Below are 14,827 nucleotides of genomic sequence, written 5' to 3'. Positions count from 1 at the left end.
CTAGCTAAGAGAAAAGAGTTCAAGCAAGCTAAATTGGCTTAATTCAGTAAGCATTCTTGTCCCGTTTTTAGTAATTTTTATATTTTCAAGATCGTAGTAACCTAATTTACCTATTTTGGGGATTAATTTGTAAAGTTATCAAAGTATTGAAAGTTTTTCATGGATGAGTATGCTGAAATTTTGAAATTTATGGAGGAAAATAAAAGGTTCTTGATAGATAAACAACTTTTGTAAAGTGAAATTTGATGAAATTATGATGTGGGGACTAAAGTGTAAATATGTAAAATTTATGGAAATTTTTTGAATTTTATGAATTACATGGGCTGTAAATGTTATATGAAAAATCCAATTATACTTGGAATAAGGATTAAATTGCATGAATTTCATTTTTCGAGCCTAGGGATGAAATCGTTATTGATTAAAACTATAGGGGCAAAATGATAATTTTTCCTAAGATGTGAATTTTATGAAATTGAATGTGAATTGTATTAAAATGAGTTAAATTTACTCATATATAGATCCGGAAAGACCTAGTTCAAAATTGGATCGAGGAAAATAAAAAGTATCGGATTAGTAGCCTATGAACACGAACAATTATCGAGGTAAGTTCGTGCAACTAAATTATGTATATTAATATGTTTGAATTGAATGTTGTATATGTGTGAATTGTATAAATGTCTTCTGTATGAAAATCAGTCACATACCTTATAATACCCAATAAATGTTAAGTCTCGTTTAAATAAATGAAATTCGATGGATACAGGATTTCCCATATTATAAAGCATTGTAAAGCATTCACTCTGAGAAGTGACACACAACTCAATGGAGTTGTTAATAATGTTGTTCCTAAATCAGTGAATTTAGAAACAACTACCAGCAAAACCCTTGAACAACCTAAGAAGAGAACCGCAACTGAGAAAACTAGACCAAGTCATGTCGAAGCAAACTCAAATAGTAATGTCGAACACAATGGCTAGGCAAAACAATCATTACAACCTGAAGTTAGCCCACCCCCACCATTCCCCAACGCTTTCAAAATCACAAATAAGACCTACATTTTAGGCGATTCTTGGAAGTCCTTAAGCAAATTCACATCAATATACCGTTAGTGGAAACTTTGGAGCAAATGGCTAACTATGTCAAGTTTATGAAATACATACTTCCAAAGAAGAAATGATTGGGAGAATTTGAAATAGTCACACTCACTGAAGGGTGCACTGCGATGTTGACAAATAAATTGGCAAGACGCTTCACAATACTTTGCTAAATTGGCAACCAATATATTGGGAAGGCCTTGTGTGATTTAGGAGCGAGCATAAATCTTATGCCCATGTCTGTGTTCAAAAAGTTGGGAATTGGTGAAGCAATACCTACCACAATAACCTTGCAACTGGCAGATTGATCACATGGACACCCGGAAGGTAAAATCGAGGATATACTAGTAAGGGTAGATAAATTTATTTTTCCTGCTGATTTCATTGTGTTAGATTGTGAAGCTGACAAAGATGTGCCTATTATTTTGGGTAGACCTTTCCTTGCAATAAGTAGGACTGTGATTGATGTTCAAAAGGGAGATTAACTATGAGGGTGAACGATCAACATATCACTTTTAATGTTTTCAAGGCTCTGAAATGTCCTTAAGATATTGATGAGTGTTATGCTGTCGGTTTGTTAGATGTCGTCGTAGAAGAGAAATTTGAGAAAGAATACCATAACAAAGAGCATAGTGAATCAGATTCAGTTGATATTAATGATGAAGAGCCACTAGGAAACCACAATGAGTTGTTGCAATCCAAACTAATTGTCGATAAACTTGGAAAGAGGTTTGACACATTAGATTTATCTGCTCGAACTTTCAGCCCTTCTAAATTGTCCATAGAAGAACCACCCACCTTAGAGTTAAAACCTCTACCTTCATAGTTAAAGTACGCATATTTAGGAAAGGATAACACGCTACCCATGGTTGTGTCTACTTATCTGACTGATGAGCAAGAGGTTAAGTTGTTAGTTGTGCTTAATAAATTCAAAAAGGCATTAAGTTGGACAATTACAGATATTAAAGGAATCAGCCCCATACCCGGTATGCACAAAATTCTGCTGAAAGACTTCTATGGCAATTCTATTGAGCAGCAAAGGAGTTTGAACCCTATTATGAAAGAGGTGGTGAAGAAAGAGATAATCAAGTGGTTGGATGACGACATTATCTACCCAATCTCTAACAGCTCTTGGGTGAGTCCATTCCAATGTGCGCCAAAGAATGGAGGTGTCACCGTGGTCAGTAACGTCAATAATGAGCTTATAAGCACTAAATTGCATAAAATGCAGAAGCTGAATTCTAGTAGCTAGAAGGACTAAATAGCTATGGAATTCAAAACTTAAGGTCCTTATAAGGTAAATAGACCATTAAGAGAAGTTTGTAGATATTTATGATGATTCATCCATGAAAATTTAAGAAAAGAAAAGGACTAAATTGGAAAGTGGAAAGATAAAAGATGATAACTAAATTAAATAACAATATATCATCTTTTTGATCATCTTTCCCCAAATTATTTTCATGGAAACCCTAGCTAAGAGAAAAGAGTTCAAGCAAGCTAAATTGGCTTAATTGGGTAACCATTCTTGTCCCGTTTTTAGTAATTTTATATTTCCAAGATCGTAGTAACCTAATCTACCTATTTTAGGGATTAATTTGTAAAGTTATCAAAGTATTAAAAGTTTTTCATGGATGAGTATGCTGAAATTTTGAAATTTATGGTGGAAAATGAAAGGTTGTTGATAGATAAACAACTTTTGTAAAGTTAATTTTGATGAAATTGTGATTTAGGGACTAAAGTGTAAAGATGTAAAATTTATGGAAAATTTCTAAATTTTATGAATTACATGGGTTGTAAATGTTATATGAAAAATCTAGTTAGACTTGGAATAAGGATTAAATTGCATGAATTTTATTTGTCGAGCCTAAAGAAGAAATCGTCATTTATTAAAAGTATAGGGGCAAAATGGTAATTTTGCCTAAGATGTGAATTTGATGAAATTGAATGTGAATTGTATTAAAATGAGTTAAATTTACTCATATATAGATCCGGATAGACCTAGTTCAGAATTGGATCGAGGAGAACAAAAAGTATCGGATTAGTAGCATTCGATTACAAACAATTATCGAGGTAAGTTTGTGCAACTAAATTATGTATATTAATATGTTTGAATTGAATGTTGTATATTTGTGAATTGTATAAATGTCTTCTGTATGAAAATCAATCACATATTTGATAATACCTGATAAATGTTAAGTCTCGTTTAAATAAATGAAACTCGATGGATACAGGATTTCCCGTATTGGTTGTGGTCTTGCATATGTTGCGGACACACCATAGCTTTTACGAGCATCATGTTATAAGCCCTCTCGAGCTTCTCATTACATGGTTCCTGCGAGCATCCCGATCGGTTTTGATCTTGCATGTGTTGCGCTTATACCACGGCTTGTTGTGAACGTCCTGTTATATGATCGGTATGGATCCTCCATACAATGCAAACATACCACAGCGCTTTATGAGCGTCCCGATGTAGGCTCTTTATGAGCGTCCTGATATGGCTCGCTTGAAATTCTTGATATATGGCTATCCGGAGCTTCCTGATAATAGCTCTTCGGAGTTACCTGTTAAGCTCACATGAGCTTTCTATTTCAAACTCTTATGAGTTTCCTATTATATAGCCTGGATAAGCTTCCTGTTACATGGCTCATATGAGCTTCCTGTTATATGGCTCGAAAGAGTGCTTCTTGATTATGTGCCCTAATGGGTACCCTTGAATATGAGTTGACGGATTATAGTTTTGTACACTTCGAGTGTACTACATGTGTATCCATCGATATTTCAAATAAATTCAACGGGAAAAGTTCTGACATGGTTAAACTGAGCTTAAGATGATATGTCATGGAAATGCACATGTTAAATGGAAATATGAATTGAAAACCATATGTATATGAAAGTTATTACATGATGAGCTCATCTTTGATTCTTGATGTTTACATGTAATACATGACTAACAAGTTTCTTGAGATTATATGTGTTTAGGCAAATTGCCAAATTTCATTGGATGAATTTTGTATGCTTATCTTAAATGTAAATGATTGGTAAGTTAATTTTCTATTATACGACCTTACTAAGCATAATATGCTTACTCTATTTTACTTCCTCTATTTTATAGTACTCGAAAGCTCGTAAAGGTTGGAACTTGGTCAGAGACACATCACACTATCCCTTGGGCTTCTCGGTATATAAAGCAAACTAACATTTGGTATATTGACATGTATAAGCTAAGTTAAGCATAAAGAAGAAATATTTTGGTTAGAACTAGCCATTGGAATGGCTTGTAATAGTTATATTTTGAAGTACAAGTATATATATTTGTGTGTAGATTTATCATGCTTGGTATGTGTTTGAAATGGTTAAGTGATGCAAAGCATATCGTTATATTGATGGTTAAACTGAGTTAGCGCATTAAGTCCAATATGCATATAGGTGATATTATGTCATACTTAATTCATGAATTTGACTTGATTTGAATGGTTTGAATTGGTTGGTGAACATATTTAAGTGTTTTTGTAGGTGGAAGGCAATTTGGGTGAGAAATACGGCTTGGAAATGATCTTATTTTGTCCATACAGGCAGAGACACAGGCGTGTGTCTTAGCTGTGTGTGACAGACGGTCATGTGCACAGGCGAGTCGTTTGGCCGTATGTCCCCCGCATCTTAAAATTGAGAAATAGGATGCTTTGAATTGCTCACATGGGCAGAGACACGGGCATATGTCTCAGCCATATATGTCACACGGCCTAACACATGGGCGTGTGACTTGGCCGTCTGACCCCTGCACCTAATTTTAGAAAATTAAATTGTCCACACGATCTAGCACACTGGAGTGTGGTTGGCCGTGTGACCCAAGTTAAAGAGTTACACGGGCTAGGACAGAACCGTATGCCTCACATCGAATGCCCACACGGCCTAGCCACATGGGTGTGTGTCCCTTGCACCTAAGAAAAATTTTGAGATTTTGCGAAAAATTCTCTGAGTTCTCGATTTAGTCCCGACTTGTTTCTAAAGCATAAATTGGGTTTCAAGGGCCCATTTCAAGGACATTATGATTGAATATATTTGATTTCGGTTATGAATAGTAAATGATATGTGTAAACTATTTTTAAATCTGTAAACTTCGATAATGCTCCGTAACCCTGTTCCGATGATGGATATGGGTTAAGGATGTTATAAGAAATGCATGGTCATGCTCAAATAAGTTAATATAAGATATTACACTTATTTTTTTATTGTAGTCTACTTCGGGTATCAAGAAACATGAGATTGGACTTTGCAACTGTGACTATTTCATGAATTGAGTCCAATCGAGATATAAAGGACGAACATATATAATATATGTGAAAATTTATCACAGAAAGGTTATGTCGAACCACAACTTCTTGTAACTTGGGTAGCGATGATGCATTGCTAGATGTCACTCATTTGTTGTAACGTTAAAAGTGTTCTTATATTACTACCAATGTTACAAGAGCCTACAGGGTCACACCCTATGGTTGAAACGAACAGAATCTAAACACAGTTGGTATTAAATTTAACTATCATGAGAATTATATTAATTATTGAATTAATTTAATTTGACAGTTAAATAATAAACACAGTCTTTAGGCTTTTTGGTTCTCTTCCTTTCCACTTGTGGTGGCCTAGAGACCTTAGCCTTACCTTTCTTAATGCATTTCCCTTCCCTTTTGAGGAAGAAGCAACGACTATATTCGCTTCTTTTCTTCGGATCAGCTGACCGTCGTTCAACATCAACTCATAGGACTGTAATTCCTTCATGAGTTGTGTAAGCGTCAGGTTTTTGTTGCTAAGGTTATATGCGGCCTGAAAACCAATAAAATCTTTTGACAAGCTTTTAAACTTTAAAATAGTTAAATTTTAAATTAGTGGTTAGGACCAAATCGGCTCATTTTTAGCACTCCACACTCGGATTGGGTGTTCAGGTTGGGTAAGGGTGTTACAAGAACTCACATCATAAAGCATACAACCATAAGAATTTTACGCAAAAAATACAATAAATAACCATTCTCGGGTCTTATATGCACTTCTTTAACATCATTTCAAGACGTAATTATATATATACACTCTACTCTCAATATCCAAATGTTCAATTTCAATAAAACTAATCCCTAATGAAATTCAATCTAACTCAAGCATTCACACCAATATTTATATCATTTCAACTAAAATTATTAACCATTTGCAACTACTAATAAGGTAAACGAATACATACATCAACATTTGAAATCAAAAGAGTATATATATACATTCAAAGCAAGCATATATCATTCTTAAAGTACCAAACCAACATAACTTAACCTGTTAGGTACATGCCAACTAATAACAAAAGCCATAATCGAACAAACATTGCTGAGTCCAGGATTGTTAATTGAATGTTGAGGATGATGCTCAGGAAACTCGAACTGAACCTATCTTATGCCGAAAAACAAACCGTACGTTTAACAAATCATTCAGTGGTAATTTCTACAATTCAAATCAATATAAACAAATTCATGCAAATGCATATGTTCAATTTATAGTCTAACTTATGCCAACACAAGAAAAATACTTTCACTTTCATATATTTATGCTTTTATTCATAACATTATACCAATTCTTTGTACATACATATTAACTTCTCATGTAACAGTCAATTTATTAGCATTTAGTTCATTTCTACATTTGTTCATGTATATGACACTTATTCATACATTAGTATCACAATTAAGTTTATAAGTCCCATTTCACTTAAACATTTTAATAATTTTGGAGCCTAATAGCTCTTTCATACATATTTGGCCCCCAAGGCTTATTTTCAACTCAAATCGAATAGTATCACAACTCATATTTCCATTACATTTCATTACCATTTAACCAATTCTTCTATTTTTAACCCTATTAACTAAACACGGACTCGGTACGGATACACGGATCTGTCACCCGAGTTGCTCCTCAATGATTACGCTATAACGATAAATAATACCATCCCAGATTATCCAACAACAATGGTTTTCTCAAGTCGATCAATCTGTCACCCCATATTGCCTAACAATGATGACTCAATGCATAATATTTACCACCTTGGATTTCCCGAAAACGATGGTTTTACTCAGTACTCTGACCCTATGCCATGCCAACTATAACCGACTCAGTTCGAACAGCTAACAAGGTAACCAAGTTCAACTTCATTATATTATTCAATTCATGCTTTCTTATACTAATTTCATCATCAAATCATCAATTCAACACATAATATAACATATTTCAACTTAAATTCATACCAATTATACATATCAAGTAAGTAATAAAGTTTTCTATTCTACACAACTTAGTCCTTGCTTTGATATTCAATCTAAATCATATCAATTTAGCTCAAGCAATCATCAAGAAATCACCTCCAACTCCATATAATGAAGAATGTATAAATATGCAGAAAATAAATGATTCTCGAATCATAGAATTACAAACCAGAAATTTCAAGCTATTCGTCGACAACTTTGGATTTTCCTTTCCCTTTCGATTAATCTAGGTCGATGTTAGCTATAGATTAACATAAGCATACAACACTATCAATATTCAACAAATTCATAATCAATTATAAATTTATGCAAATTTTACAATTTATTCAATTTAGTCCTTAAAACCGGGACTAACCTAACTTCCAATTTAAAGCTTCAAATTGAATTTTGATTTCACTATTACTCATTAGCGAGCCCCTATTTCTTATTTATATAGTCAATTTTTCAATTTAGTCAATTTGGTCCCTAATGTACGAAACTATCAATAATGCTTTACAGTTTAGTCCTTTTCTCAAACTAAGCTTAAAATCTATCAATTTAACACCTAAAACTTCAAGAAATCAACAATGGAAACTTCCTAAAACTTTAAAAATTTTACAAATTGGTACATGGACTAGCTAAATCAAGCTCCCATGACTTCAAAAACATAAAAATTACAAGAAAATGACTAAATTGCACTTCTAAATTTTTGGCCAAAAGCTTCAACTCCCTTAAGTGTTTTTCTTTCTTTTGTTTCGTGCAAACGAGGAAGAAGATGAAGCTATTCATCTTTCTTCCACTAGCTTATATATACAATTAAGATTAATTAAACATGGTTTAGTTTAACAAATATTAATTTAACTAAACTAATGGTCCCTTTAATCCAACCATTCATTAGCATATAATTATCATGGTCTAATTGCTATTTTAATCTTTCGATTAATTGCAACTTAAGTCCTCAATTCATTTTCTAATTAAAATTCTATAGCAATTAAACTTTACAATTTAGTCCACGAGCCCTAATTAAACACAATTTCAACTAAATTATTTATCCAAAATTCAGTTCATCTATATAATAACTTCCTAAATATATTAATTAAATATTTATGAGCTCGGTTTTGAAATGGGGTTTGAAAATTGCCTTTTCTAACACTACTAGAAACCATGTCATTACAAATTTATACTCAATTCACATTCAAAGACATAGCCACTCATATTCTTTATTTTATTCAAATTTAGTCCCTATACTCGAATATGCATATTTTTTTATATCTAACATTAGATCAAAATCGATTTCATATTCTTTCATTAAGGACTCTATATTTTTATTTATCGCATAATCTCTTGACATGTGTTTCAATTTATTCAATTTAGTCCCTAATGTTACAAAGTTATCTAACAAGCTTAATTAAGTTTACAATTTATTCTATCATGATCTAAGCTTAATAACTATCAAATTCAAGTCTAATTCATCAATTTCTTTATAATTTCAACTTGCTAAAAACTTAGCAATTGAACAAATTGATACAAAGGCTAGCTAAATCAAGCTCCCATGATCATAAATCTATAAAAATTACAGGAAAAAGGTTTGGTTACCTTTGCTAATTTGTGGTCGAATATTGTTGAAAGCTTAAGGCCTTTTCTTTCTTCTTTCTTCATTCTTCAAAGTTCAGTGGAATTCTACTATGCTAATATATATATATATATATATCATGTTTAGTTAATAATTAAGTTTGTTTGGTTAACTTAATTAAGATTTTATTATACTAATTTAATTATAAGATTAATTAAGTGAAAACAAGCATCATCATCCACTAACCTATGTTGAATAATGATTAAATAATCATTTTGGCCCTTTGGATAATTATTATCTAGGTCCTTAACCTTTTCTAAATTAAAATTCAATAGCGATTAGGCTATTATAATTTAGTCCCCGAGCTTTAATTAACTATTTTCTCGGTTAAATTACTTAATCAAAGTTCAATATGTTTTCATACTAACTTTATAAATCTTTATATTTCGCCTTTATGGACCCAATTTACGGAAATGAGATTTTGAAACCATATTTTTTGACACCAGTAAAAATCAAATCATTACGGAAATGGGTAAAAGGTCATTCATTCCATTTTCAATTCTAGGTCTTTTCTCTTATAATATCCACCATAAACGATCTTTCTTTACAATGGAAGAATTTGAAGCCGCTACTTCAATTTTTTAGGATTTTAAAGCACCCAAAATGGTTAGTTTTGGGGTTTTAATATTTTTCTTGTTGATTTATATAACCTTTAAAATGACATGGATATTATGTGTAAAAGAATTAATGATAAAATTTCCACGTCATTCATTAATAGCCACATTATCAAACTCTTACAGCATGTTTGGTTGGGGGGAATAGGAATGCATTCCCCCCAATTTGGTGGCCCCCGCCTATTCCATTGTTTGGTTGGCTGTAATGGGCTATTACAGCCTTATTCCATACAGGGTTATTCGACGCAAAACTGTCATTTACCATTCGGCACTCTCCCCACGGAATAGCTATTCAGCATGAAAAATTAGGTCTGAGTTTCAACTTTACCCTTCTCATTTCTTTCTCACGTCTTTTTTCATTCTTCTTCCCATTTCCTTGCAATCTTCTTCTGGGTTGCAGGGTTATGGATGCCCAGGTCTCTCCCTCACTGGAAGTGCTATTGCTCTCACATTGCTATTGGTTTCCTAGTGCTTTTGTTTGTTTTTGAAGGAAAACCAGTGAAGTTAATCTCATGTTAAAGATCTTCAAGAAGAAAACATCTCCCAAAGGTATTTTAGATTTGATTCCATCGTTGCTTTCTTGCTCTCTTTTTTCTTTTTCCTGCATTTTGCGGTCATTCTTTAATTGCTCACTTCCTTTGTTAGTTCTGTTTCACTGTGTTTTTCATTATTTTTAAATTTTTCATTTCGTTTTTTTTGTAATTCCAGATGCTTTGCGGACGAGCAAGTGAGAAATGGCAGTTGCAACACGAGGTATGTGTTTTAAAAAAAATTCTATATCTACTTCACATAAAATCTTTGTTGCTGGAACTTTTTCATTTCTCCTAAATTATACTAATCTGACATCTGTGTTCTGCAACATATTTGATTTGAATGAGTGATTATGATTCTCGAAATGTAAGGAAAAATGCTTACCTGAAAGTTGAATTCTTAGATTCTGGATTGAAGTATGTTCATTCTTCCGTTGGAGCTGAAGTTTTATGTGGAATCATAATATGCTTTGTACCCTTTTACTTCTACTTCTTGTTTTAACCCCTTTCTTGAATGTGATCTTTGCTGAGACAATTGATTTAGAAAAAAAAGAGTGCAAGGAATTTGGCCGTTTGTGTTTTGGAATTAAGCTTAATTAACTAAACTTGCTATTTTGAACAACTACTTCCTTTCGTGATATATACTGTGTGCTGGAATTTTCTTACGTCTTCGTCTTATCTTGTAGACTTCTCTGTCATTCGTGTAATTAAATGTTATTCATGGAGAACTTGCAACTCGTTTTTAGCACATTAGCTCTACTCTGATTTGTTCAGTTGCTATAGTAGTCTGGGAGTGATTATGCTCAGGCCATGTTGCTTTTGTTGGATCGCCGGCACCCATATGGCGCAGCGAAAAATAAAAATTCGGCGATCCTAACCAGGGATCCATGTGTGAGGAACAAATCGGGGTGAAAGAGGTTGCGAAATTACCTAATGTTTATTCAAAGTAGACAGCAACACCTCAACAACGAGTAGTCTGATCTGCTGTCGAACCAAACCGCAATCTATCGTGATTTCGGCCTCTACGTAATCCACCCAGTTGACTACGAACGGAAGGAATCCCCAAAATAGTTTTGAGAGTTATTTTTCTTTGAAGGCTGCTAGACTCAAACAAAGAAAAACGGGATTATATATATCCTTTTGTTTTAGGGTTTTTGTTTTTAAGAATTAAATAAATATAATAATATTTTAATCCAAAATTATAATTACATTAATTATAATATAAGTTCGTAAACCATATATTTATTTGAATTCTTATGCTAACCAAATTCATGTCCTCACTATACATTACAACAACCTTGTACATAATGTGTTGAAATTTGATTACCGAATTAAATTAATTCTATAATTAATTTAATTCAAGCGACCCCAAAACAATACCAACTATGGTTTATTCCGTTCATTTCAACTATAGGGTGTGACCACAGAGGTTCTTGTAACGTTAGCAGTAACACTAGAACGATTCTAATGCTACAAACAATGAGTGGCATCTAGCAATGCATCATTGCTACCTAAGTCACAAGAGATCATGATTCGACATAACCTTTTATGATTAACCTTTTATGCAATAATCCTTAAGTCCTTTATCTCGGATTGGACACAAGTCATGGAATAGTCACACTTGCATTGTCCATTCCATGTTCCTTGATATCTTAAGTAGACTACGATATACAAATAAGTATGACATCTAATATCAACTTATTTGAGCATGGCCATGCATTTCTAGTCTCACTTAATCAAGTGGCCTAAGATATTACTCCCATTATGTAGGAGGGACTTATCCTATATCGACCAACCATATCCTCTACATAGATTGTGGTATATCCAACATCGCTTTTATAGAACAACCGATTCTGATTATGCGTTTGATCAGATCAAAATATACAACTCACGATGTTGGGATTATGATGATCTCAAGTCGAGGATCATATAAATATTAATCATTATGAGTAATGTCATGACAATTACATAATAATCCAAGAAACATACTCATAACGGGTCAGTCCAATATGTTGTTCTCTAACACACATATTCATGTAATGATTCTGACATTCCATATCAATGACAACTCTTTATCATCAATCAACTACACGTTAGTCTTAATGCATTATCGTTGTCCTATCCAACAATAATACTTGACTAAGAAACTTTTAAGAATAATCATATTATTCTCGGGACATTATTATAAAGCAGTTTATTTATATATACGAAAAGAAACTGAAATAATAATGGTAACGCCTTATATTAATAAACATGATAAATCAAGTATGTTATTACAACCATCTCATGATTGATCTTTAGGCATACTCTAACAGCTTTGGCTTTTAATTTTCCAATAGCATAGCTATTTATTAGTGTTAGAGATGTAATCTTTATTGCTATTGCCTTTCCTGAAAGTGAATTAGAGATTGGAGTAAGAAATTGATGAATGGTAATAAGAAGAGGGATAAAATACAAATGCATCTATGTTACTTGTACTCAGATATGAGTGTTGGTTAGGAGTATGTATGGATTTTTTTAAAATTTTTTTCATGTATTTAGAGGATCCTTAAAGGTCGTATCTTCTCTATATTTGTCAAACATGAGTGTTAGACACAAGTACTTCAAGAAAAATAGGGAGTCCCAGCAACATAATAAATGCATGGCATTTGCAGAGTCCAGTTTATTAGTTTACCCAAATGCGATACTCACCCAAATCCGTGTAACATAGGACCCGACTACTCCTAGTGAGCTTTTGGTTATGTAATTACGTGTCTGATTTTTCTTTCCAATGTTGTATTAGATTCTAAACTATTGTTTATTTTTCCATGTTATCTTGTTAGTTTGATTAGTTATGGTAGTCACGTTAGAGGTCCTAGAATATGGTTTATTCTAACCTTGAGAAACTACTAGAGAGCAGATTATGGTGTCTAGCTCCAAACGAGGACTTGGTACATCATAAAGGAGCCGGTAACTATCGAAAGAAAATGTAGTCACTGCCCTAGAATAAGTGCAATATGGTTTACCTGTTTATTTTGATGACTTATCTGATCTTAACATGTGCTTAATGATACAAAAATACAATAGAGTCAAACTTGTCCTGGATCACTATAGTATAGATAAGCATGGAGAGATGCAAATGCCAGTATCTGTCGTCTTCATAGATTTCTTATGGGGAATTAAGTTAATTTTGTGATTCAGGTCTTGAGTGACCTTCAAAGAAGAGCAATTTGCCTTGCACCCTTGAAGAGCTGTATACTGGTTCAACAAGGAAGATGAAGATCTCAAGAACTATAGTTAATGCATCAGGGTATGAATCTTCATCTCATACATGATCCTTTATTGCATTTGCTTGACTAAAGTTTCATTTTGATATACTTTTTAGTTTCTGCAAGTTGACTATCACAGCCTGCATTTTTTTATGAACTCAATAGAGGAAAATAAAGACAATAAATTATATTTTCGATTGAATGGTGGCTGACGAGTTTATTTCTTTCATATTCTTTGATATTGTGTTTTCGATGCTTGCATATTGTTTTCATGCTAAAAACCATGAACTCAACTGAGATATTCTCACCTTAATTACACTGTTGTGATGATGGCATCATTATTGGTAGCTTTATATTTTTGATCTTGCTGATCGGACAATACTTTGGATCTTTACAGGCGACAAGCATAGGAATTAGAATATTAACCATTGATGTGAAGCCAGGGTGGAAGAAAGGAACAAAGATTACTTTTCTAGATAAAGGAAATTAGCAGCCAAACCAGCTTCTAGCAGACCTTGTATTTGTAATCTAACTACTCTTGATGGCGGTGGTGGTGATGACACCATTTTCTAATTAATTTTAAGTATCCTATCTTTGTATAGTTTTTGTAAAGATGAGCTAGATGTATGAAAAGAACCATATATACATAGTGGGCAGTTGAAACCTCATCCAGTCAATGCTGTTGTATATGAACTTAATTGGCTTTTGCAATGAAAAAACCATGAATGTATTATAGTGGATTATGACATATAAACTAATGAAATCATGTAACTTTTGTTAATATATGAATATTATGTTTGAATGTGAAATATAATTCTCAAGTTATTTATTACTTCTAATATTTTATTTTTATTGTAGAATAATTAAATTATTTGTTTCACTAATGATATTTTAGCACGTTAAATATGTATTGCAGTTTAAAAATAATAAAGTAGATTATATATTATTATTTTATAGTATTATATATTATGATTTTTATTAAATTATATTTAATAATAATTATGTTAAAATATGATTAAATTATTTATTATTTATTATTAAAATAAATAATAAATAATTTAATCATATTTTAACATAATAATAATTATTTTATAGTATTATATATTATGATTTTTATTATATTATATTTAATAATAATTATGTTAAAATATGATTAAATTATTTATTATTTATATTAATAATCTTATTAAAATTTAATAACAATAACAATAATCATCTATCTAAAAAAAATTCTGCTAAGGGTATTCTAGTCATTTTAGTTTTTTTCTTTATGTTATTACAATACCATTCCATTCAACCAAACACAAGAATACTATTACAGTTCTATTCCATTCCATTCAACCAAACAATTGAATTACTATTACAGTTCTATTCCATTACAGCTCTATTCTATTACAGCTCTATTCAATTACAGCTCTATTCCATTATAGCGA

The 14,827-nt window shown here is 32.2% G+C and overlaps 1 long non-coding RNA gene across 2 annotated transcripts; it reads left to right on the top strand.

Moving 5' to 3' along the window:
• The first annotated feature begins 9,890 nt into the window (after nt 1-9,890).
• Nucleotides 9,891-13,436, top strand: LOC105798697 (uncharacterized). 2 transcript variants are annotated; one of them, XR_008189130.1, is made up of 3 exons: nt 9,891-10,165; nt 10,325-10,369; nt 13,039-13,436. It is a non-coding gene; the product is annotated as an uncharacterized LOC105798697 (long non-coding RNA). The 2 variants fall into 2 exon arrangements; XR_001135281.2 differs by having other exon boundaries at nt 13,327-13,430.
• Nucleotides 13,437-14,827: the final 1,391 nt, after the last annotated feature.

The sequence above is a fragment of the Gossypium raimondii genome, chromosome 9, assembly GCF_025698545.1.
Source record: "Gossypium raimondii isolate GPD5lz chromosome 9, ASM2569854v1, whole genome shotgun sequence".
Taxonomy (NCBI): Eukaryota; Viridiplantae; Streptophyta; class Magnoliopsida; order Malvales; family Malvaceae; genus Gossypium; species Gossypium raimondii.
The sequence above is the reverse complement of the archived record's forward strand: the minus strand, read 5'-3'. Positions and strand labels throughout refer to the sequence as shown.